This window comes from Dicentrarchus labrax, unplaced genomic scaffold (genome assembly GCF_905237075.1).
Source record: "Dicentrarchus labrax unplaced genomic scaffold, dlabrax2021, whole genome shotgun sequence".
Lineage (NCBI taxonomy): Eukaryota > Metazoa > Chordata > Actinopteri > Moronidae > Dicentrarchus > Dicentrarchus labrax.
The window spans coordinates 22,334,779-22,357,568 of record NW_026136718.1 but is presented as its reverse complement, the minus strand read 5'-3'; the positions used below and the strand labels follow the sequence as shown (position 1 = coordinate 22,357,568).

The window sequence follows — 22,790 nt, the reverse complement described above, 5'->3', positions numbered from 1 at the left end:
CAGGTGGCTGGGTGCAGGCGAGTGCTGGGCGACGTGAGCTGGGCAGATCACAGCAGCAGGTAGTATGACTAATAACAGCAGAGCTCACTGAGGCACACCAGGCAATCACAACCATTTCTCACCTCACTTCTCTCTGTCTCTCACTTCCTGCTGCTCCTTCTTAATTCCTCTCCACGTCATTCACATTCTCCCCTACTTCTTCCACTTTCTGGATGGCTCCATTTTAAAAACATGCCTTTTTCTTCTTTTTCAGACCTAACTTTTTAGTCCCTTTTCATTTAGTCTTTCTTTTGCCCAGAAGGACGCAGGCTATTCATAATGGCTGCTGTAGCACTTTGCTGCTTTATGGCGTGAAAAAGTTGCTTAAAGCACACACAGACATGCTCCATACTGAAGAGAACAGCCCTTCCATGCCTGGTCTGCCTACTTACATTCATAGAGCCACATGGGAAAATATGGGAAGGGAAGATAAATGAACAAGACTCTCTCCTCACTTTAGAAATATCTCTTTCACAGTACTGCTGCCACATGAGACTGAAGCAATGTGAAGAAGTGGTGAAAAGTGCTATTTGAAATCATACGCACACACATTGCACACACCAAATATGATGGTCCAGTCATCCACATCATATTATGAACATCAAAATAAGCCCCACAACAAATATTTCTGTCAGCTCCAGCCATGGTTATTATGAGTGTGTGTGATTGAAACCATCAAATCAGTTCACAGACATTTAATCTTGCAGCTCTTAGATCTTGCCTATTCCATTAATCCAGCTTTAGTGCACACACAGTGAGTGAATGAGTGAGTGAGTGAGTGAGCATGGCCCCATGGTTGGATGGGTGGTCTTTTAACACCATTGTTCCTAAAAATTACTTATCATACTCATCAGCCCTCAGACTGCTGTGGATAAAGAGGAGTTATTATCTGAATGCAGATCCAGCTAATTAAAGCTGTCTATTTTAATGCTCACATATATAATATGGGGGGGGGCTTTAGGATATGGGCTTTCAAAACCACTTTTATGATGAAAAAAATTATTTACCCTTCAGTTATATGTCCTCTTCATCATTTTAGTCTGTGTGCCTGAGGTTAGAGTTTGTGACTCCAGCAGCCCAGTAGACTGTGTCAGTCTAGTACATGCTCAGTGGAACTCGATCAAGGAGCACAAATGACCTAAGAGCAGATGATTGAATCCTCCAGTCGTCCTTAAAGAGGACCCCTGAGTAAAGGCCTGACCGCCCACCCACACAAACACAAGATGGATCCTCCCAAATCCATATTTATTGATAATACCTATCTGGTTAATTTAGCCTTCAGTGCCTGGTTTGTATGCTAAAGATATTTTATGTTCATGCTAAATAATGACTCCCTGTTAGATTAAAGGTTTGACTGTCCTACCAATCCCACTGACAGTCAACACCCAAATCTGCAGTTCTTCACAAATTTCAGCCACTTTCACGTCGCATATTTGATTTGACAGTTGAACACACAATACTGTGCCAGTTCATTTAAAACCAACACTTCCATCACAGCTTACACAAGCTTGCTCTTGACTATGATCAGTGTGAAACGGTGGTAAGCCGAAGGAAACAAGCAGCCAAAGAGACAAAATAATAGTAAGCCAGACACCCACTTATTCAGCAGTTAATGGGTCACGCCAACAACAAAACACCAGTAAATATTGGACTTGAAAAGGAGGAGAGAAGGAGGACTCTAATGGAATGTTCATGTTGCTCTGTTCCTGCTGGATAAGTAGGCAATTGTTTGCTCACAGCCACAGGCTTAGCCATAAGAACTTGATAAGCTGATACATTATCAAAGCTCCTTACTGTGAGGTTTGTTTTGGGGTTTTTTATCTACTAGTAGTCAAAAATTGCTTAATGCTGCTTTAAGCTACTTTAGGTTTTCATAAAATAAGTGGTACTGCTGTATTTTATTTTCTGTAAATGCTTGTCTAATAAATATATCCTTACTAGCGCTAAAGCTTACAGCTCAATCTAAAGCACAAAGCCATGCTAACTAGCTGTGGGCTGATTTGAGCCGAACATTCCCATCGGTTAAGTGAGGACTGATTCATTTTATCTTTATTCCTAATGTGTATTTATGTGTTTGCGGGTCAAATCCTCTTACACAACTGCCAGTAAACAACATTTAAAAGTGTGAAACATGAAAATACTGGAGCATATACTTTATGTTGGGTCATTACGAAGGTGTTGATTGTGGTGTTAACCACATTATATAGAAATGTTTTAGTGAAACTGTATTTCTGCATTTTTCTATTTGTGAATACAGTACATAATCATAATTTCAGCAATTATTATTATTAACTCATTAAGAACTGGTCAGAGTACTATAAATGTGATAACTGCCTACTCTTAAAAAATGTTACAGATCCAAAAGAAATGTTGGTTCCACACGAATGGATCACTGCTTATAGATTCTGATCACCTTTACCTCTGAAAGTACATAGCATCTTTGTCATTATTCCATTAAACTTTTAAAGAAAACTATATAAATGTTGTTGGTTAATTGATTAGCAGCACTTACCTATTAGTATATGTCACAATACTCTTTTGCTATGACGGGATTCTTACATGATCAAACTTTGCTTTTATTTAGCAATTAGGGAGCAAACTTGTCCAATGAAACCACAAATTGGTGCAGTTAAAATGGTGTATTCACTCTACAAACCTCTAAAACCTTTAGTGCAATGGTATGAAGCTGGCCCTAATGATGTAGAAAATATTTGATGGGCTTAAGGGCCTAAAAGTATGCTTCATGTCCCATTTCAGGTACAAGCATGATAATGAATGGATCTTAATAAGTGAAATACAGTAGTTGGCAATGAGACATGGAAGAAGGAAGAAATTATTACATTTTTGATAATCATTGCTGGTATAACATACTCTCTACTGAGTGTAACCTAGTTTTAAATGCATTAGTCCTGTTCATATCCCCACTCTCGCTCACAGTGGTGGCTGTATCAGTCAAAGCGACTGACCTCAGCACAGCAGGTCCAAAAAAATGAGCTACAGAGACACTGACTGGAAATATGACAGACTGCATGCAATCAGTCTGCTTCCCTCACCTCTGTAAAGGCATGGCAAAGTGAGAAGGGCCCATAAAGTGTGAGTGTAATGCATATAGTCAGAGGTAGTGTGATAGGAGAAGAGAGCAGCAGTGCATGTCCAAGTTTTTACATGTGCACAAGAAGTGTGTATGTGTTCATACACTAGAGTGTTGAAGAGTCAGCGTGTAGGATAAATGGCGGAGGCTGAGCAGTGAAATGGCCACTCACAGCTCTGTAGCACCATTGACATTGAGGAGCTTCAGTTATTACTCACCTCAGCCTTGACCTCCTCTGAGCTGCTTCTCTTTAATGCTCATTTTCCTCTCATATATAAATATTTTGTCCATTAGTCTGTTTATAACAAGTAGTCTACAGAGGAATAAAGAAATTGCATCATTTAATCAGTTTGGTTTTGGGTTAGCACAAAATGTTCTCTACCTGAAACATATTGTATAAGAGATCAGTTACAGGTAGAGCACAGTAAGCAAAAATCTAAAAAACACACACTTAAACTGAAGCCTGAGTTTTCCATTGTTGCTTTAATGTTGCACGAAAAAACAAATCCCATTTTCATCATTTTTATGTTTCTACCTTAATTGAAACTTAACTTGGTTTATGAGTTGAGCAGACTTCATGACCCATGAAACCATATAAAACTCTATTCTGTGATCACAACAGTGCTTGGGTGCGACACTCAAGTGCTGAGAGCCATGAGCTGAGACACACAACTTTGTAAATGCATGCGGAGGTGTATGTATGTCAGTGCGCGTCAGAGTGTGAGCTCAGCAGGCTGAATGCAGCAGCATCTGGGCGCCTACCCGCTCCTCTGAGCTGTATGAGCCAGGCACCAGATGCTCTGGGGAGGCCGTTTGTGGTGTGGTTCCAGCCCAGGGACAGCTCTTGTGTCCCAGACATAGATGCCAGACTCAGCCCCTCTCCCTCCGTTTCATCTGCTTTAACAGATGTCTGGCACACAGGGAAGCCCTACCATCGCCTACAAAGAACTGAGTGCCTTGTCTTTCAAAAACGAGACAGGGTCAGACAGGCTGTGTTCACTTCTACATGACCGAGAACTGCCGCAAAGCTTCTGCCACACAATAAGTTACCGCACTCTGAAACATCAACGTGACTTAGGTGCAGTAAAGACAAAAGTTAATGATGGATACTGAATTGTGGTTAATCTTTACAAACAGAAAGAGTAAGAGACAGACAAAGGGGAGAATCATGGGACGGTTAAAAATTCATTAGTGAGCAGCCACAGAAACGCACAGATGCAGAGAAAGCGAGAGAGAGACAAAGAGAAAAAAGAGGGGGAGAAATATAAAGAGGAAATCCTCTAAGGAAAACATCTTTCCATTCCCGTCTCTGTCTATTTCTTTCTCTAACTTTGTTGTAGTCTCACAGTGAGTGTGGAAGTCAGTGGAGTCGTTCCACAGGGAAGTGTAGCTAACAAACCCCCCAGCAAAACTAAGAGCCCACTCCCTTTCTCCCAACATGAATTCATTATCTATTGTACTCCTTGAATAAAGAATATGGTACAAAACCAGGCATCTCCATTCCTTTGTACATAGCTGGATGAAAGGCAAAGAACACAAATTAAAATGTAATTCATGATGCTTTTGTTTGCGGCTTTCTCTCCAGCACCTAAAATGTCACAAGGAGCATGTAATACTGCTGGGGTCTGATGAGGCACGGCACAGGGCACCATACATCTCTGGTGTGTGTGTGTGGGTGTGTGGGTGTGTGAGGTTTGAGGAGGGGGGTGGTCCGGGATCTTGACTTCTGGGGAAATGAGAATGTAAAGCGTTGAATTAATTGAAGTGTTAATGTGCTGTGACTCCAGAATAGTGCGTGCCTCTGTGTGTGTGTGTGTGTGTGTGTGTGTGTGTGTGTGTGTGTGTGTGTGTCTTTACCTCCTGCAAATGCCTGCTCTAAAGTGCTTTTGTTTGCTGTGAAAACTCATTAACAAAGTGAACACCTTTGCGATTTCACCCCAAAGTAGTGTTCACAGGAGAAAGAAAAGACCAGGAGGACCAGACATGTACAGCAGGATGTAAGAGAAAATGGAGGAAAATGTGATAATGAAGATGTGAAATACTAATGGTAGGGGGAACTCAAGAGTGTCAGTTCCATAATCAACATCTCATCTGCAACAAGAACAGAACAGAATCCCTGAAGCAACACTACAGGCAGCGAGAAGGAGAGAAAGAGATATATATATAAATAAATATATATATAGAGAGAGAGGTATAGCGATGCTGAGAGATACAGAGACATAAGGGACAGGGCAGAGATTGAGAAAACACTGAAAGGACACTGTGAGGGTAAAGATGTGGAGCGGTGATAAAGTATAGAGAAGCAAAGGGCTAGAAAGAGGCTGGATGCATATAAAAAACATTTCTTTATTACCATTCAGCATGATTGTTCATTCATTTTCAGTCTGGTAAAGAAAAACTGCATATAGCCAGTAACTCTATGATCCCCTGTAACTGTGAAAGCATATTTATAAGGTTTATTAATATCATCTAAGACCTCGTGGTCCATCTTGGACTCCAAATCCAACCTAATATCTGTTGTGTGTTTGGAAATGCTCACACACTTATAATTGTACAATTCCTTAGGGATGCATATACATGCATATATTACATAATTTACACCTAATTGGTAAACTAACTATTTACAGCATTTCTGCTTATTCCATTTCACAGTCACAGTGCAGTCTAAAAGTCGGGTTGCAAAAGCAGAGCATGCCAAACCCACGCAGCAGTCTTTTTGCGGTCAAACATAAGGGATGCGAAAAGCGTGTGTGTGTGTGTGTGTGTTTATGTGCGCGCACTGTGGTTGTGTCTGCAGATGCTAATCCCAGCGGTGTGGACAGATTGCGAGTGTTTTAAGAAGATTACAGATTACAGACTGCAGAGGCAGATTAGCTGGCAGCTTGATCTGCACCTCTGGATGGACTGTCCTGCTCTCTCACAGTCCCTTCTGTGTGTGTGTGTGTGTGTGTTTGTGTGCATGTAACATGCTTTTGTGCTTTTGGATTCAGGGGGAAATCATGACGCATCCGGTTTCTTAAGGTCTGTGTCTTTCTGATGAATACTGATTTGCCAGGTATCACAAACACACCTCCTATGTCCCTTTCAGTGAATAAAGACCAGGAAATCGGGTACATATATACACACACATACTCCCAGTAGTCTGTAAAGATATTCTCGATGCCAATTATATCTGAGAGAATGTCACACACACACGCACACACAGCATGTGGATCAATGGGAAGGGCAGCCAGCCAAGAGACAGTCAATTCTTCCTCTATCCTTTCTCTGTAACAGTGGAACCCCTACTGAAAAATGGCAGTATTTAACATGTAACAACCTGTTTAAAATACCTCAGCAGAGTTGGTATAGACTGGGTTCTTCTCTTCTTCTATTACTGTTTTCACTGAATAAGAATTCTACCTTTGACTTAGGTGTACACTTAAGAAGGATAGAGTGCTTTGCAGAATCTTTATCTCTTACTGAAGAGAAGAAAACCCTGGTTCAATCATGAGTCAGAGCTGTGCTGAGACACCCCCAGTGAGTGCACTGGACTTAACTTATTTAGGTGAGGGGAGAAAAGGTAGCATACAAAAGGCCTGAGGAGGAGGAAAAGTGCACAGTTGTTGCATAATTCCGGATGTAGCCAAAAGGAGAGTAACTGCATGTTTTGATACAGGTCATGAATGATATCCCGGCTGATGGGGAGGACAGGTTTATAGAGCTCTGTGCACACTGCTGAGGAAAAAGTCAAACATGAATGCATTTACACAGCAGTTCACCTTTGAACTGAAAAATTTCATTTTAGTTGAATATGGATTTAGAATATTCACCCTGGAGCTAACTTAAAAATGGGCCATCGATTTATCTACCTTATGGAAGTGTCTATAAAAACAAACCAATACAAACTGGACCTAAAAGCAGGTGAACCTGAGTCTGAAATGGTCCAAAAGAAAGAAATTTGAATTTGGAGCCAAGATAAATACAGAGGAAAAGAAAGTAATAAAGGCGGGGAACTTGGTGAATGTTCGTTATCCTCATTCAAAAATGTATTTCCACTGCAGCTGCCTGCTCATTGTTTTCACCACTGCTGATTTAAAGAAATGCCACTGAGACACAGCCGGTGTGGAGTTGAGTAGGTAACTTGAATAGGCTGTCAATTTATTGTAACACTGAATTGTATCCATAGCAACAAGTGTCACTGGGGTGCCTCAGCCAAGTAGGCAGCAATGCGAACAACAAGGTTACAGTATGGTGTAAACAGGTTATGTGAGGAGTTCAACTGATTCAAATGTTCAACTTTAATTTCTCACATTTCGTTCCTTGGTACTATTGGATCCAATTAAAGTTCATTTGGACCTGGCTTGGTACTGGACCTGGGGTCAGATCCTCTGGTTTTCAGGGGCTCTGGTAGTCCAAAGGCCACTATTCTTTAACATGCTCAATGGCTACTTACCTACTTTAAGTGCTGTGATTCAAACTTTACACAGAACAAAGTCAAAGAAGCGCCCTGAGCTCGATGTAATCCCTTTTTAGATGCTGCTTTATTTTTTACAGCTTGTCATTTTTATGCTGACATTTACACGGTGTCAGATGAGTTTCTGTGCAGCATAAAACTATTCAGAGTAAAAAGAAGGCTTTACAAATATCAGAGGTACACCATGTCTCCAACTGAAATACTGTACAAACTCAGAGTTGTAGCTTACTTTTGTAAAAGCTGTTAAAAGCTTTAGGATCTGGAACAGTAAGCTCCAGGTTCGAATGATTTCCTGATGTCAAGACTTCATGCCTAAAAAAATCTCTTTTATCTGCTTGAGATTTAGTCCAATGTTCATTCAAACAGCATTGTCTACCATTATACAGTGCACAGACATAAGACCTCCTATACTGCATGGGAAAACCATAAATTGCACAAGTCAGCCAGGCTGGGTTGTGGAAAGTGACAGAGAATGAGCAAAAAAAGGGTGGCTGGAACTGTAGACGGAGCAGACTGAGATGAGAATTGAAAGAGGGAGAAAAAGACCCTTCAACAGTCTTTTCTTTCAGTTTCCACACAATACTCTACGCGTTTCTATGACGCCCTGGAGTCGCCTGCTGGGCCCATGGAGGCAGAAGTAAGAGGCCTGTTTGGCAGTAGTGGAAAAAATCCTTAACCTTGGTTAGAAGCACTACAACATAGATTTAATGAATTAAAAATAAAATGTCTTACATTCAAATGTCTACTTTTACAGCTAATAGTAAATAAGGAACGGCTACTTAAAGTAATTACCAAAAGTAGTCCTTATGAGGGATGGTCCCTTCCAGGCTGCTACTGATTCATCTACTGTATAAGTATTAAGAGGACTTAATGCATTATATTCCATGATGACAATGTATGTTTTAAATGTAAAATCTGTATCTGCTGAGTAACTACAGGTGCAGTGGTACAATGTTTCCATCTGACATGCGGTACAATATAGCTAAAGAGCATCACAAATTGAAAACACTCAAGTAAACTGAGACTACCTCAGAATACAACAGCTGCTGTTCAATAAAGGGTGCTCACACTAGCAGGTGATTGGTAACAAAACCCACCAAATACTCACTGAGTAGTGATTTTATTGCAAATGGAGACCCATTTTAAACACGTAGACGGGATAAAGCCCATTCAGACACAACTACATATATAAAACTGATGCAGGCTGTGTGCAGACAGAAAGAGAGAGAGGAGAGAGTGAGGGTCTGCAGAGCACCACAGCTTCATGATTAATGCGGCTTTTAGCTGCAGCGGAGCCTGGGCCCCCCAAAGCAAACTGACCTGGTCGCCCATTCAACTCTCTCCTCTCTCTCTCTCTCTCTCTCTCTGTCTCCATCAACCCAAACCCAGTGACTTGAGAACCTGCTACACACCATTGACTGCATTTCTACGCTAACACTTCAACATCCGTGTAACCTCCACTGTACATGCGTTTATCTTCATTTCACTTCACTCCCACTGTAAGCCCCCCCCCCCCCCCCAGAGTAGACAAAACCCCTCACATGAGGACATCATTGTAACGTCTGTGTAAAGGAGCATGAAATAAAGTAAATAAAGAGTGTGTGGCCATACTCTTCTCCAAAGTCAATTAGAAACATTAGAATGAGTGCAGTAAGGTCACAAAAACACACTACTGAATAGGTGCTGAAGAATTATTTAAGTCAGATATAAAAAAAATACCATCAGATATAATAAGATTATTATAAAGTCCCCATCGAGTACCCAAGACAGGCTACACCAGTCCCCAAGATGTTTTTCGTTGGAGGAAGAGGAGCATACATCAAATAAGGGGAAGCACATTCACGTTAAACAGCAGGACATATCTGGTGGGTACATTAATAAAAACTTGCAACGGTTTTATCACTTTATAAAAATCAGTAATCAATAATCAATAATCAGAGCTCCGATAGAAGGGGCGCCTTTATGAAACACGCGCCGGGGAGACAGGTGCCAAATGCAGCAAAGCCTTTCCTCCCGCCTAACATCACACACAAACACACAACCCCTCAACCACTATGTTTCAGTGAGGGGGTCACTCCCCCACAACCGGCCCAACACACACACACACACACACACACACACACACACTAAAATCCCGATGCAGCAGCAGCAGTAATAGATAATTCATTGCAGTGACAGGAGCAGAGCACAGTGAATCCACAGGCTCTTCTGAGGTCCACATACACTAACTACCACACACTGATGGAAAAGTACACACTTTGTGGAGCCCGTGCAGAGCGCCGGGACGACATCCGCTACTACTGCCTCACGCTGTTTGCACTGCCGCACTTACCTTTGCACTACAGCGAAAATGAGCACAGTTAGTTCCCATTTTGTGAAAAGGCTTTAGAATCCATTCATTCCCGTGTATCTCCTCCCGGTTTATTCAGACATCCACAGTGTGTTTCAGCAGGGAGAGTAATCCAGTTTTCCATCCCGGGGAGAGCGCTTGCAAGCTTCGTTACATCTTTTTCCACAATCCCCACAAAACTATGCCAGGCTTCTTTCAGCGCGTTTTTTTTTCTCTCCTCGCTCCTCTGCCCCCCTCTTCTTTCCTCTCCCTCTCTCTCCCTCTCTGAGGTTGCCTGGTTACCTCTTTCTGTAGGCTGGTTCAGACCGCCGGACGGCAGCCAATCACAAGACAGGGTTCAACTTAACCCCTCCACTGCTGAACTGTCCTGATTTCTTCAGCTTTCAAGGAGTGGGAGTGGAGGGGGTGGGCGAGGGGGAAGAAGAAAAGCACTGGGTAATGGTGAAGGATTTAGGAAATGTATATTAACAAAATTATAATGAGCAAGAAAAGATGAAAGGCGAGAGGGAGGAGGAGGAGGAGGGGCTGGTGGGTGAATTTAGGTTTGAAATAAAAAGTTGTGGGAGAAACGTCATCAGATTTGTGCTTCAGTGTTTGGTCATGAAGCGTGTTTGTTGTAGTTTGGAGGCTGTTAAAGGATGACTGTACTGTCAGTTTACAAGTTTACCGTCATCACATGCTCACTCTTCTTCTATACACTCATAGTAATACTGACAAAACACACACTCATCGAGTCTTGAATGCATGAAAGCAGTCATCAATGCTGCAGCCTTCAACCCAGTCATTCAGCATAGACTATTGATTGGTTAACCCCCCCACAGTTAAGTCGTGAAGTGTGTGTGAGTGTGTGTGTGTGTGTGTGTGTGTGTGAGTCATGGACTTACAAACTCACCATGGTGTCTAACCTTCTTACTCTGAGCAGGAGAACACTTTTGGAGTGAAGAACATGTTGAAACGTGGGCCTAAAGACAGGAAATACTGCAACCTTACTATTTTTATTGATTAATCAGCTTAAGACTGACACAAGCTTGAATATAAGATGGTAATGCAACTGTGCTGACTTCACTGAACCATAGCATTTAGCATTTTTCCCATTCTTCCTTAAGCCTCAACCTTGCACCTCCTCCTCTCCCTTTCTCCTCCACTTCCTCCCCTCAGATCATCTTCCTCTCCAGATGTGTGCTGCTGTCAGGGGTTTAGGAGCCTAAGCGTGGACACAATTCTTCTGATCTCTGCAAAGAGAGGAAGACACTCAGCAGTCTTCCAACTTAACCTCTTCGGCTACATTCATTCAGTCGGTAGAGACATAAGGGTGGGGTGGGATAGATCAGGGAGGCAGGTTAATCAGAAGTTATGATTGTGTAAACACTTTGTATTTGCTTGTTGTAAACTGTGATTTTTCAAAATGAAGAAATGCACAACACTATATGTCAACGAGAAGACAAAATAAACTAATATTTCCTCTTGCACTATAACTTAATGATCATAACTATAACCAAATTACTTAAAGGACCAGTGTGTAGTATTTAGTGGCATTTAGCGGTGCAGTTGCAGATTGCAACCAATTCGCCTCACCTTCCCGTCAAGCATGTAGGACACACTATGATGGCCGTGAAACCCACAAAAACACAAAATGCTCTATCTAGAGCCAGTGTTTAGTTTGTCCTTTCTGGGCTACTGTAGACACATGGTGGTTCAACATGGCGGACCCCGCAGAAGGACCCACTACCTCTGTAGATAAAAATGTCTCATTCTAAAGTAACAAAAACCCAACAATTCTTATTCTCAGGTGATTATACACTAATGAAAACATATCTATGAATATTATTCATTTTTCCATTTCTACCAACAGAGCCTCTCAAATGTTACACACTGCACCTTTAAGCTGTGTTCAGACTGATATTGCATGAAGAAGCAGCTTGCTCATTAATTTCAATGAGGCACACAGAGGTTACCACCAAACCTGGCTCATCTTCTAGTACGACGCAATGCAACATCAGAAAGCATCACACTGCACCGGCTTGTCAAACATGTTAAAACCCACATTCCTGGCTTGGTAACATGGATGTGTAATTCTTATTACCTGGTTATCCTTGTGAATTCTCTTTTTGAGTCTGATAAACCTTTAAACCCATGAATCTGATTCTCAAACATGTCCCCAACAACAAAGGCCTTCTTTTGGTCCGTTTTCGGCCTGAAAGTCTGGTTACTATCAATCCATTATTTTCTCTCCATCACTGTTGGTAAAAGTTGCTTGATAAACAGCTACAAAGAACAGAGTCCATACTCTTAAAGCTCAGTGGTTACAAGCTAAAATGTTGGCAGGGATATTTAAGCTTTCCTGAAAGTTGTCAGGGACATATCCATATCATCCCCACATAAATCTACTCCTGTGAATTGAAACCTTATTTAAATCCTCATTTCTCAATCTCATCAAACTCACTTTTCTCCCCTCCTTCTCTCTCCTCCCATCATCTTTTCTTACCCCGCTCTGTTTTTCCTACCTAAGTATAGCTATAGTTTACCTTCTCTATCTGCCTCCCACACTTCAGTATCTCTGCCCTTTTTGCCATATCTCCCTCCCTCAGTATCTCCCTCCCTCACTCACCTTCCTCCTCCACTCTCTCTCTTTCTCAGACAGTGTCTGTCTGTCTGTCTGTCTGTCTGTCTGAACTTGGCTGAACAGATAGCTCCTGGAAGCTCATGTGGACAAGCCAGCACCGAGCTTTCTCTCTTTCCCCTCCCTCCAATGTCACACAGACCGCAGTCACATACAGTAGAACACACCTGAGTAGATGACATGAACACAGCCCTCTCTACAGACACACGTGGCTCTTTAGGGTAGTTCATGGGAATGTCCAGATGGATATAATCTCTGGTGAGACTGTGAAGGTCGGTCCCTTTCGTACAAAACATTGTTTCACACGATTAGGATTCCTCTAATATACACAGATGCAGAAAAAGGGACAGAGAGAGAGAACAAAAGAAAAGAAAAGATGGGGACTGACGGAGAGAAAAGGAGAAAGAATGGAAATATATGTGTGTTATCAGCAAAACGGGTCAAACTCGTTAAAGGCAACAAAGGCAGCTCTCTAATTGCCTGAGCACAGCTCGGCACTGTTGAGCTACAGTAGTTGCAGTACAGTACAGCGGGATGGTCTCTGACTGTCAGTTCATCATTGGACATACAGTAACCCTGATTAAAACCTTAAGCCGTGTACCATGTAACATATTGACCAACAATCTTCAAACTGCATGTACATCAGATTTATGGCAAAAAGTATTAAAAGATGTTCATATGGATGAGGGAATCTGTGGATGGCAATGATGCCAACTCAGAGCTGACAGTGAGACAGGATTTGAGGGTTGAGATCTGGAGGACATGGTTACATTTTATTATGTTAGTTCAAACCTTTAAGACACATCTCATAGATAGAGAGGTTCTGGGTGTTGCTTTTACGTCTAGCCAACTCCATAGCATATATAACTAACAAGGCACTCGTAGAGTGCAGACCTCCGCCAAGACCAATCGTCCAGATATGGAAATCCCCACACCATTCACTTTAATTAGGATGAGTTCTCGCAGGTTGGAAAATCTGGAAAAATCACATCCCCGACTGCTTATTTCTTATATATCTGCTTTATTTGTTTCTTGTGATGTTTGAGCTGGCTGTTATGTTTCATTGTATGGTAAATTATGGAAAAATATTCACTTTTATTTCATTCTGCCATAGGAAAGTAAAAAACATAATTTGTGTATCTGCCCCGTGATTCGAATCCACTGCAAAATTGCATGAGTTCTTTCTTGACTCATGCTACATCCTTCCACCAAATTTCATGAAAATTGGGCCAGTAATTTTTGCTGTAATCCTGCTGACAGACAAACAAACCCACAAATGGCACCAAAAACATAATCTCCTTGGCAGAGGTAAATATACATAATTAGTAACCAAGATTAATTAATTGTTTTATTTGGTATATGTTATGTATGTTTCATATGTTTCAATGTTAATACGTAAATTTAGTAGTCTTAAATCTTTTCAATACCAAAACATTACAGGGTGGAGGCCCATCCATGTTTTGCATACAAAAGTCAACATAATGATGTGCCATCACGTACAGTACAGTACTAGGTAACAAGTAAATCCTTGTTTTAACAGCTCATTCTGTTTGGTCAATACACACCAGCCTGCAGGGACAACAAATAGACCTACTATAATTGTTAAAATACTTTTCAATACTTTTTGAACTATATGGACTAAATAAAAGATACATGTATCCCCTTTTCAATTTATTCATTTATTCATTATTAAATGGCAATAAGTTGGATGTATAAGTAATGCCCAAGACCTGTCCGTCTTATGAGAAGCATATACATGCAGCTATTTGCTTAAACATCTTCACTGCCATTGCCTCCTCTTTCTCTAATGAAGACATAATGTTGACAAAATGTTGAGCGCTACACCTCATCAAAAGCTATAACTAAAGCTGTGTGCTCCAGATCTCATCCCTCTATACTATATTCAAATATGGCTTACTGAAGTCACATGACATTGTAATCAGACAATAGTTGATGCCTGTAAATGACACAGTCTCCTCTGAAAAGGCGTCAATACGTCTGGAGGTGAATTTGAGAGACACATCTAGACTGGAATGAGATTAGCTTTGACCCAAATGCACAAGCAAGTACACAGTGACCTGACTTACCTACTATCTCACAGACTGCTTATTTAGCTACGAACATCAGGGTCTTGTGTGTGGATGTGTGAGTGTGTCACAAAGAGTGAATGAATGAGGGAGAGAGGGGGAAGGCAAATCAGAAACAGAGCTATGAAGCTGGACCCCCCCTCCAAAGACGAAATATCACAGCATAACTGTAGCTATCAAAGCATGCCGCTCTTCAGTAACTCAGATGTATCAGGATATCAAGTGCCTGGCAGATGTGAAGAGAGTTAAAGAGCATGTTGAGATGAGGAGAGATGGTTTATGAGAGAGAATATATATTGAATCGAAAAACTGTATGTGCACACACATGCAGAGAAGTGAGCTTTGAGTTGGATTTTGACAGGCCATTCTTAGTGCATTCTCATACAAAAGAAAAAGAGACAGAAACAGAAAGGGAGACTCCTGAAGATGATCACAACTTAAATCTGGTGACAGGTTGACTTGTGTGTCTTTTGTTAAGATAGCGGGGAGGGGGAGCCAGTGTGTATGTATGAATATGTGTGTGTGTGTGTGTGTGTGTGTGTGTGTGTGTGTGTGTGTGTGTGTGTGTGTGTGTGTGTTTTAACCCGCAGGGGGTTAGATATAAAGATGTGCTCTGTTGAAATGTCACACATGTTTATGCTTTCATCAGGATGTGTAACTTTGAGGGCTTTTGCCTCTGGGAGGATCCATCATATTCCATCATATTTCATTAACACGTTTCATGCATATGCAGACACGGGAAAATGCACATACACACATCACACAGTTTCCCCTTAGAACAGAGGGGAAGTAAAGGGTATCTATCTAATCCCACCTCAGTGTGAGCGTCGCTGTGAGCCCTGCTGCCAGTCTGAACTCATTGTACTCCATCAGCCCTGACAGCCTGCACCACTCTAAAAAACACCAACTGGATCACACATGTCTCTGCAGCGCTGCTTTTTAATAGTTTAATCGAAATGTGATGATATATTGATCCCCATTCAGTGGTTTTACATAAACTATAATGAATAACTGCCACATGCAAGTTGTACCCATAGCAAGTTTTGGTGTGTGACATAGAAAAGACAATTGATTGTTAGTTTAAAAAAAGAGACAAAGCAATCATATAAATAAATTATTCTAAAGTTATTCCAAAGTATTTTATGAATGTGTACATGTGTCATAATAGGAACATAATTTATGTCTGAGAAGTAATTAAAGGAAGTTATTAGCAGAAAGAAATTAACAGGGTCTTACTGGAGGTGACAGGAGGCAGTGGTGATAACATTAGCAGCGACATTAGCAACTGTTGATTTCTTTTTCAAGAAAGACATTTTCAATGAAGCACTGACTTTCCTCGAGTTTTTGTTTCCCAGGGACAGTTTTGTAGCTTTGCTTCACTTATATATATTTTAAATTATTTTTGTAGTTTTGCAGTAGCTGGTGCCGTTACAAGAGGAAAACAAGTTTGCAGTGAGGTGGAATAAACTACAGCTTGATTAAACAGTGAAAACAGTATAAATGACTTAAAAATTAAACATTTAATGTTACCTAAGGAGATGTGTTTGTTAAAATATTACATAAAATGATTAAAAATGTAATTCTTGAATGACAATTATTTGTAGGTCCCTCCTTCCCGCCAGTCACCTACAGCTGTCTGTCAGCTGTTCTACAGTCTCTGTAGGTTACTATCTACATATACATTGTCCATACACAAACAGACTTCTGTTACTTATTTCTGCGCCAAAACCTTAGAGAAGACACAAACTAGGACATGTGGTCACTACACAATGTGTCTCCAATTAAGCACATTCTCCTCTTTCTCTTCCACACAGTGGTCAGAATACAGGTTCAGTGGCAGAGCAGACCCCATGGAGCTGAAGGGGATTCGGCAATTACAAGAACTAAAAACTACTGACACATAAAACATGGGCATTCTAAATCCTACATGAAACACGTGACTCATTACTAAGAAGATCTGTATGGACCGATTAGGCTGTAACTCAAATTAATACACAAATAAACATAACTGGCGTATTTCTAACATGCTTTCTACATGGTTCTCCACTGTTTGAGATTTGACTGCCGCTCTTTAATTATGTCATCTCGTTGTACTCTCTTATTCAACAGTTAATGGCTCCCGAATGAGTGTTAGTACAACCAGTTGTTTATCAACTCCTAATAGTCACATAACAATAGTGAATGAAAAAAGCCCATTTATTATTTGCCAGTTTTCTGGATATTTGAGAAAATTTGAGCTACATTTGGATGGAAACTTGACTACTGCAAGGCATTTCTAAAATCTAAGAACACAAAACTAATCCTTGTAGAGAACAATGATCCAGTGCCATCTTGACAGACTGATTCCCAGCTGGTTCAATAGCCTCTGTACTCTAGATAATCGTGTTGTTTGGGCAGGAAACATTGTTCCTGTGATGAAGCTTGGACCCGCCTTATCTCATCGAAAAAGTCACCATCCACACTCCAGAGAAAGATCTATGATGTAGATTTCATGTATTTTTCTCTACTCCCTGTTCTTGCATTTTTTATTTATGAAGGACTTAGATATCATTTCAAACACGTCATAGGATACAAGAATGGATTGAGCGACCTGTAATAAAACTAAAGCAAGGTATTACCTGATTGTACAAGAGTATCAATCATGCAACGGCCATGGACTAAATGGATTTAAACTTTGGACCTGTACAATCACAGAGACATTTATTCATCCTCTATTACTGCATAATCCACTGCACCCTATCATTTCATAGAGGTGAAAAAGATATGATTAGAAATTGTGCACTTTCAACTATGCAATAAGGAGAAGCTATTGTTTATATTGTTTCCCTTCCTCTGAATGCTGAGTTTCTTTTTTATCTGGAGCATAAGACAGTTTTCTTGGATGCTTCATGGTTTTTGGCTCCTACGCTTAGTTGCAGTAGCCTAATTTATCGCTATAGTTGCTCCCTCCTTCAGCTCTGGCAAACCAATCATGGCTGGCTGAAGTAAAACGCATCACTACTGGTGCACTGGAATATCGCCACAGACCCCAGTTGTAAAAACTCTGGTATTTGAGAAATACAGAGACTTTTACCTGGCGGGGATAGCTTAACCAGCATTGAATGAATTTGTTTGGCTTGAATGTAACAGATGTTAATTTATATGTAAAGGTCTCAGAGCCCAGCTTTAAGATCAACCCTCATGCTCCCAGAGATAAATCATCACTACAGCCAGTCAGTACCTCTACACTTATCTATGGAGAAATGTCTGTATATCAGAAAAGTGTCCATCAAATACAAAAGTCATACATCAGAGTGAGTTGAAGAGTTGATAAGAGGATCTGTACACTATGTTCCTCCTGACTACATTCTGCTCCACTGGACTGAAGAGTTATGATACTGACCCTGCTCAACCTCTGGTAAACTCTGTGAATCACTCAATGAGAGGGGGGTGGGAGGAGAGGTGGGCTGATGGTAGTACTGGGAGGAGGTGAAAGGGAAAAAAGAGGGTAGAGGAGGTGGAACAAGTCAAGCTGACATAGTTTCAGCGTATTCTCAATATTGTAAATAATGCAAGACTGGCTGTTTCTTATGAATGTTGTCTTCATTCATTTTTAACTGGTTCAGTTACACAGTAGTACTCCAGCTCTCCTTCTCTCCCTCTGTGTGTGCTAGCCTCGGTGTCTGGCTATGTGCAGGTCTACGAGTGCAGGCATGTATTCAATGCGATAAACTCACCTTTTAGTTGAGGTCACAAAAAAACAAGCAAGGTAATGGATCACTGCTAATTGTTTTTTGATTGCTGGAGGTGATTAAAGCTTAAAAATCCACCTCAGAACAGATATTGGCATTGATCTGCACACTCTCTCTCTCTAGTGCTGCTTCTTTGGCAATGATTCAGGAAAAAAGTTGTGACTTTATGGATTCATATAAAACTTATTAAGCTTTTACATTCTAAAATGACTTAATTTTGTATTTGATAACAGCTACCAACTGAAAAGCCCATAGCCATAAAATCATAAACTCACCACAATTACAGTCACAGTGTAGCTTCAGGATGTCTCTCTTGGTCACACTGCCAAGACAGTCTTGACTCTTTTGTTTACTGCATTTTCATGTTTACAAACCAAGAATGAGTAATATACGTTGTTGGTTTTTAGATTGGATTTTCTATTTAAGGCCGTGCAGCAGAATGCCCGAACACAAGGCTGAAAGCAAGGACACAGCGGGAACTCCAGTGTACTTTCTGAGGCTTGACAATATAGCTAACTGTATTACATTAGTTCATCTGGTCAGACACACTGTTGATGAAACCCTCTAACCTCTACCGCAGCCTTAACTCACAGCATGTGTGTGTGTCTTTTTGTGTGTGTGTGTGTGTGTGTGTGTGTGTGTGTGTGTGTGTGTTTGTGAGCGAAAGTGTGTTTCTGTGTCTATGTCTGCTTGGGTTGGTGAGTGAGGGCTGCCTGGGGCTCATTGCTCATCTCAGTGGGTATAAATAGAAAAATAGAGAGCCAGGAATATAAGAGCATCATAGTGTGTCTGTGGGGTGTCTGTGGGGTGGAGAGGCTGCTCAGAGCCAAAAAAAAAAAAAAGAGAACTGATCTGATAGCAGTTGGATTGGCTGCAGGATTCAAGCTAAACAATTGTTGAATCTAATAGCAAGTTTGGTTTGTCAAATTGAAACCATATCAGATGTAGGTGTAGGCTATAGGATTCAGGAAAGAAAAAATATCTGTTACCATGTTGTGGTCTCCCAACACCATACCAAATCTGTGTGTTGCCTCAGCATCCCCTAGTTTGTTTTGGCAATCATTATCACTTTGAGTCATCAAAATGTAAAACGTTTACTGTGTGATTGTTAGCACAAAGTTCTTTATTAAATCCATAATGGGAATTTTTTGGGGCACTATATAGTGCGTAAAAATCACACAGACATAGAGGGGAAATATAATCCACTATATGGTACACAGACACATATTTAGATCAACATCAGCTGAACAAAAGATAGATTCAATAGCAGGTTACGATGTAATGACAGGACAGCAATCTTCAAAAGATGTGTGTGAGTTTGATGCACACAATCGTGTGCTATAAGAGTTTAATACATACCTTTACGTCACCACACCTGGTGTCCATATCAGTGCTCCTCAAAGAAGGAAAATTCACCTGGAGAAAGGGAGAAACAGGGAGGGGGGGAGGCACAGCATTAAGAAAAAGCACTTGTCAGGTAGCCCATTAGAGTACCATTACAATACCAATCTCTGCTCCCCATCTTTCCCTCTCACTCGTGTGTGTGTGTGTGTGTGTGTGTGTGTGTGTGTGTAATTCTCTTTGTATGCCTCTAGTCACCAGCGGGGAGATGAGATCATTACCTGTGACTGCGAGGCTAATGTCACACAGCCTCAAAACACACATAAGCACGCACACACACACACACACACACAAACACACACACACACACACACACACACACACACACACACACACACACACACACACACACACACACACACACAGGGCCACACGCATGCACCCACACATGCTGACTAAAGAGGCTAATGTGACTCTGCCTCAGTAACAAAACTACGGTGACCGCGGGGCTCATCTCCATTGGTAAGGCAGCCTGTTTTACAACCTGCCTCCAACACCGGCAGACGAGAGAAACAAGAGGATAGAGAGAAGAGAGAAATGACAGAAGGATGAATAGAAGGGCATCTAATTGGAGACATGGTGGGAATGAACAGCCATCTCTCTCTTTCTGGTGCTGGAGCTGCACTGTATGGAGAAAAGGGTACAGCTGCAGACATAATGTATGGCTCAGAATAAGCTCATTAGCAGTGGTGGGACTGTGAATGACAGATAAGGGGCGATGTAGAGGGGGATGATGGGAGGGGTGGAAATGGGTCAGAAGGTGGGGATGACTAGCCTGGCCTCCAATTAACATCTCCATCAGTCCTATAGCTCTTACTTTACATTACCTTCACAATACTACTACAATATGACACTATCTGAAGTGTGTATAAGGACAGGAGCATGCCTCTCTGTCTGCGAACATAGGTTTGGAGTCATTTGGAGAAGTTGTGGTGGCTGTTTTAAACTTGTAAGTTTAAGTAACCAGTTCAGTTCCAGTGTTTAATTTCTACCTCGTTTAAAAAAAAAAAAAAAGCTGGATCAACCAATCAGCTTGTTTTTGACCCCCTGGGCCACAAGCAACACATTGTGGAGATTTGAGATGTGTGCGAGTCAGCTCCACTGCCAGTCTCTGCAACCATAAGATCCCTCTCAACGTCAGAGACATTTACGTTTATCCTTATTACCACATAATGGCACAAAGTGTATGTGTGTGTGTGTGGGAGGGCTGTTTTAGTGCAATAGCATGGAAGCTTATCCAAAGTCTCCATTTCTTTGTGAATCTGGTGAATTATTGTAATACACATCATTAATACACCATGACCTCACAGGAGGCTTATTAAAGGCTCCAATTATGAACAATAATAACATTTTAAGGATTGTATTATCATGTGATATTACTCCCCCCCCCCCCTCTCTCTCTCTCTCTCTTTTCTTTCTCCCTGTTACTATATATATTTTTGCTTCATGCCGCCTGTTTCCAGAGGGGAGAGATTAATGTATATACTGCAAACACTATGTAGTTGTTCACTGTTGTGTTTCATAAATGAAAAAAATTATTCTCGTTCCATACAGCATAAAAATAAAGCTAGAGGTGCACTCTGTGTTTATTCTTGTGCTGGTTAGATGCACAACAACAAACTGTGTCAGCACACATTTCACCCCCCACATTGAACTACATATGGTAATGCTGCGGCTGTCTCTCTCCTCCCCATCCTCCCCTTCACCAGTCGTCTCCTGTCCTAATTGTCCCTTTCAATCTCCTTTTGTTTTCAATTTCAAATACTTGGGTCATATTAGCACTACTGGTAAGCACAAACTGTATTAACAATACAATTGACAAAACGTGTGATTTCTCCCTTTCACACTGGCTCTCTCTCTTGCCCTCTCTCTCACCTCCCTCTCTCACCTCCCAAATATGCACGCCCCCCTATGTGTCCCTCTCATAATCATGTTGCAATCATGTAAAAAAGCACAGGAATATTAAATATTAACTGCACATTCATTCTAGGCGAGCAGAATATGAAATGAATTAATCATGGCGTACAAGGCTGTCTAGATTCTTATCCTTTATCCTTATCTGCCTTCATGTGCGTCGCAGGATATTAACAGTGGCCAATGAGAGACCAGTGAGTGTACTGTATATAGTGTGTGTCAGAGTGTAATGATCTGTCCTGTCACTAAATGCCACATGACACCACTCTTTAATCCCACAAACGTTTCTGTGACAGAAAATACATTTACTTTAAAGGAGCACGCCACCATGTTTTTTAATGTCACAGTCAATTTACCAGCCATGGGTGGTACTGCTGAGCCGGTGGAAACAGTTGTATACTGTCATCTGTGGTTTGGCAAGGAGCTTTCCAACACCTGAGAAAATGACCGAAAATGATGTCAGCAGAGTTATCTTACATTTGGCTTGGACAAATTTATAACAGAAAGCCTGCAATACCCACAAGGTGTGGAGTTTGAAAGATGTGGGTGTTATCTAGGCAAGAAGGGTGAGTAGAGTTGCATTATGGGAAGTGTAGGACTGCATTCTAAGAACTTGACTCACAATATAGAGTAAAGGTCAGGATATATCGGCCTCTGCTGATTTGATTTTGACCATTACCCTCAAAAGCTGTCTCATGGAAAAACCCAATGAAGTTCAGTGTCTCAAATATATGGTTTATGACAACAAAAGTTTATCCAGAATGCCAAAAACACATATAGAGGAGCAAGGGGATAGGAGAGGAAACTCAATGAGTCTTTTTCAAAGGGAGCAGCACTACATTGCTTTAGGAATTATTCTCTCTTAACCATCTTTCTCTCTCTCTTCATCTCTCTGCCACCTCTATCTCTCCATCTCTCACGCTTGATGGCCCCCCTGCATGCTCCTAATAACCCATGATGAGTCCTCCACACTTGAGCACCCTCCCATCAGACACCCGCTGAGACTCACATACACACACAAACACACACACACACACACACACACACACACACATACACATACACATACACACACACACACACACACACACACACACACAC

General features: G+C 41.2%; 1 protein-coding gene across 9 annotated transcripts in view; it reads right to left on the bottom strand.

Moving 5' to 3' along the window:
• The window catches only part of dab1a (DAB adaptor protein 1a), a 185,488-nt gene that overhangs the window by 61,072 nt on the left and 101,626 nt on the right, over positions 1-22,790 (bottom strand). For 5 of the 9 annotated variants that reach the window (XM_051376793.1, XM_051376797.1, XM_051376798.1 and 2 more), the window contains exon 1: positions 9,919-10,203. The gene's annotated coding sequence lies outside the window, so the exon portion shown is untranslated. Of the gene's footprint in view, positions 1-9,918; positions 10,205-19,733; positions 19,791-22,790 lie in introns of those variants that run through there. The other 4 variants (XM_051376790.1, XM_051376795.1, XM_051376794.1 and 1 more) reach the window with 2 other exon arrangements.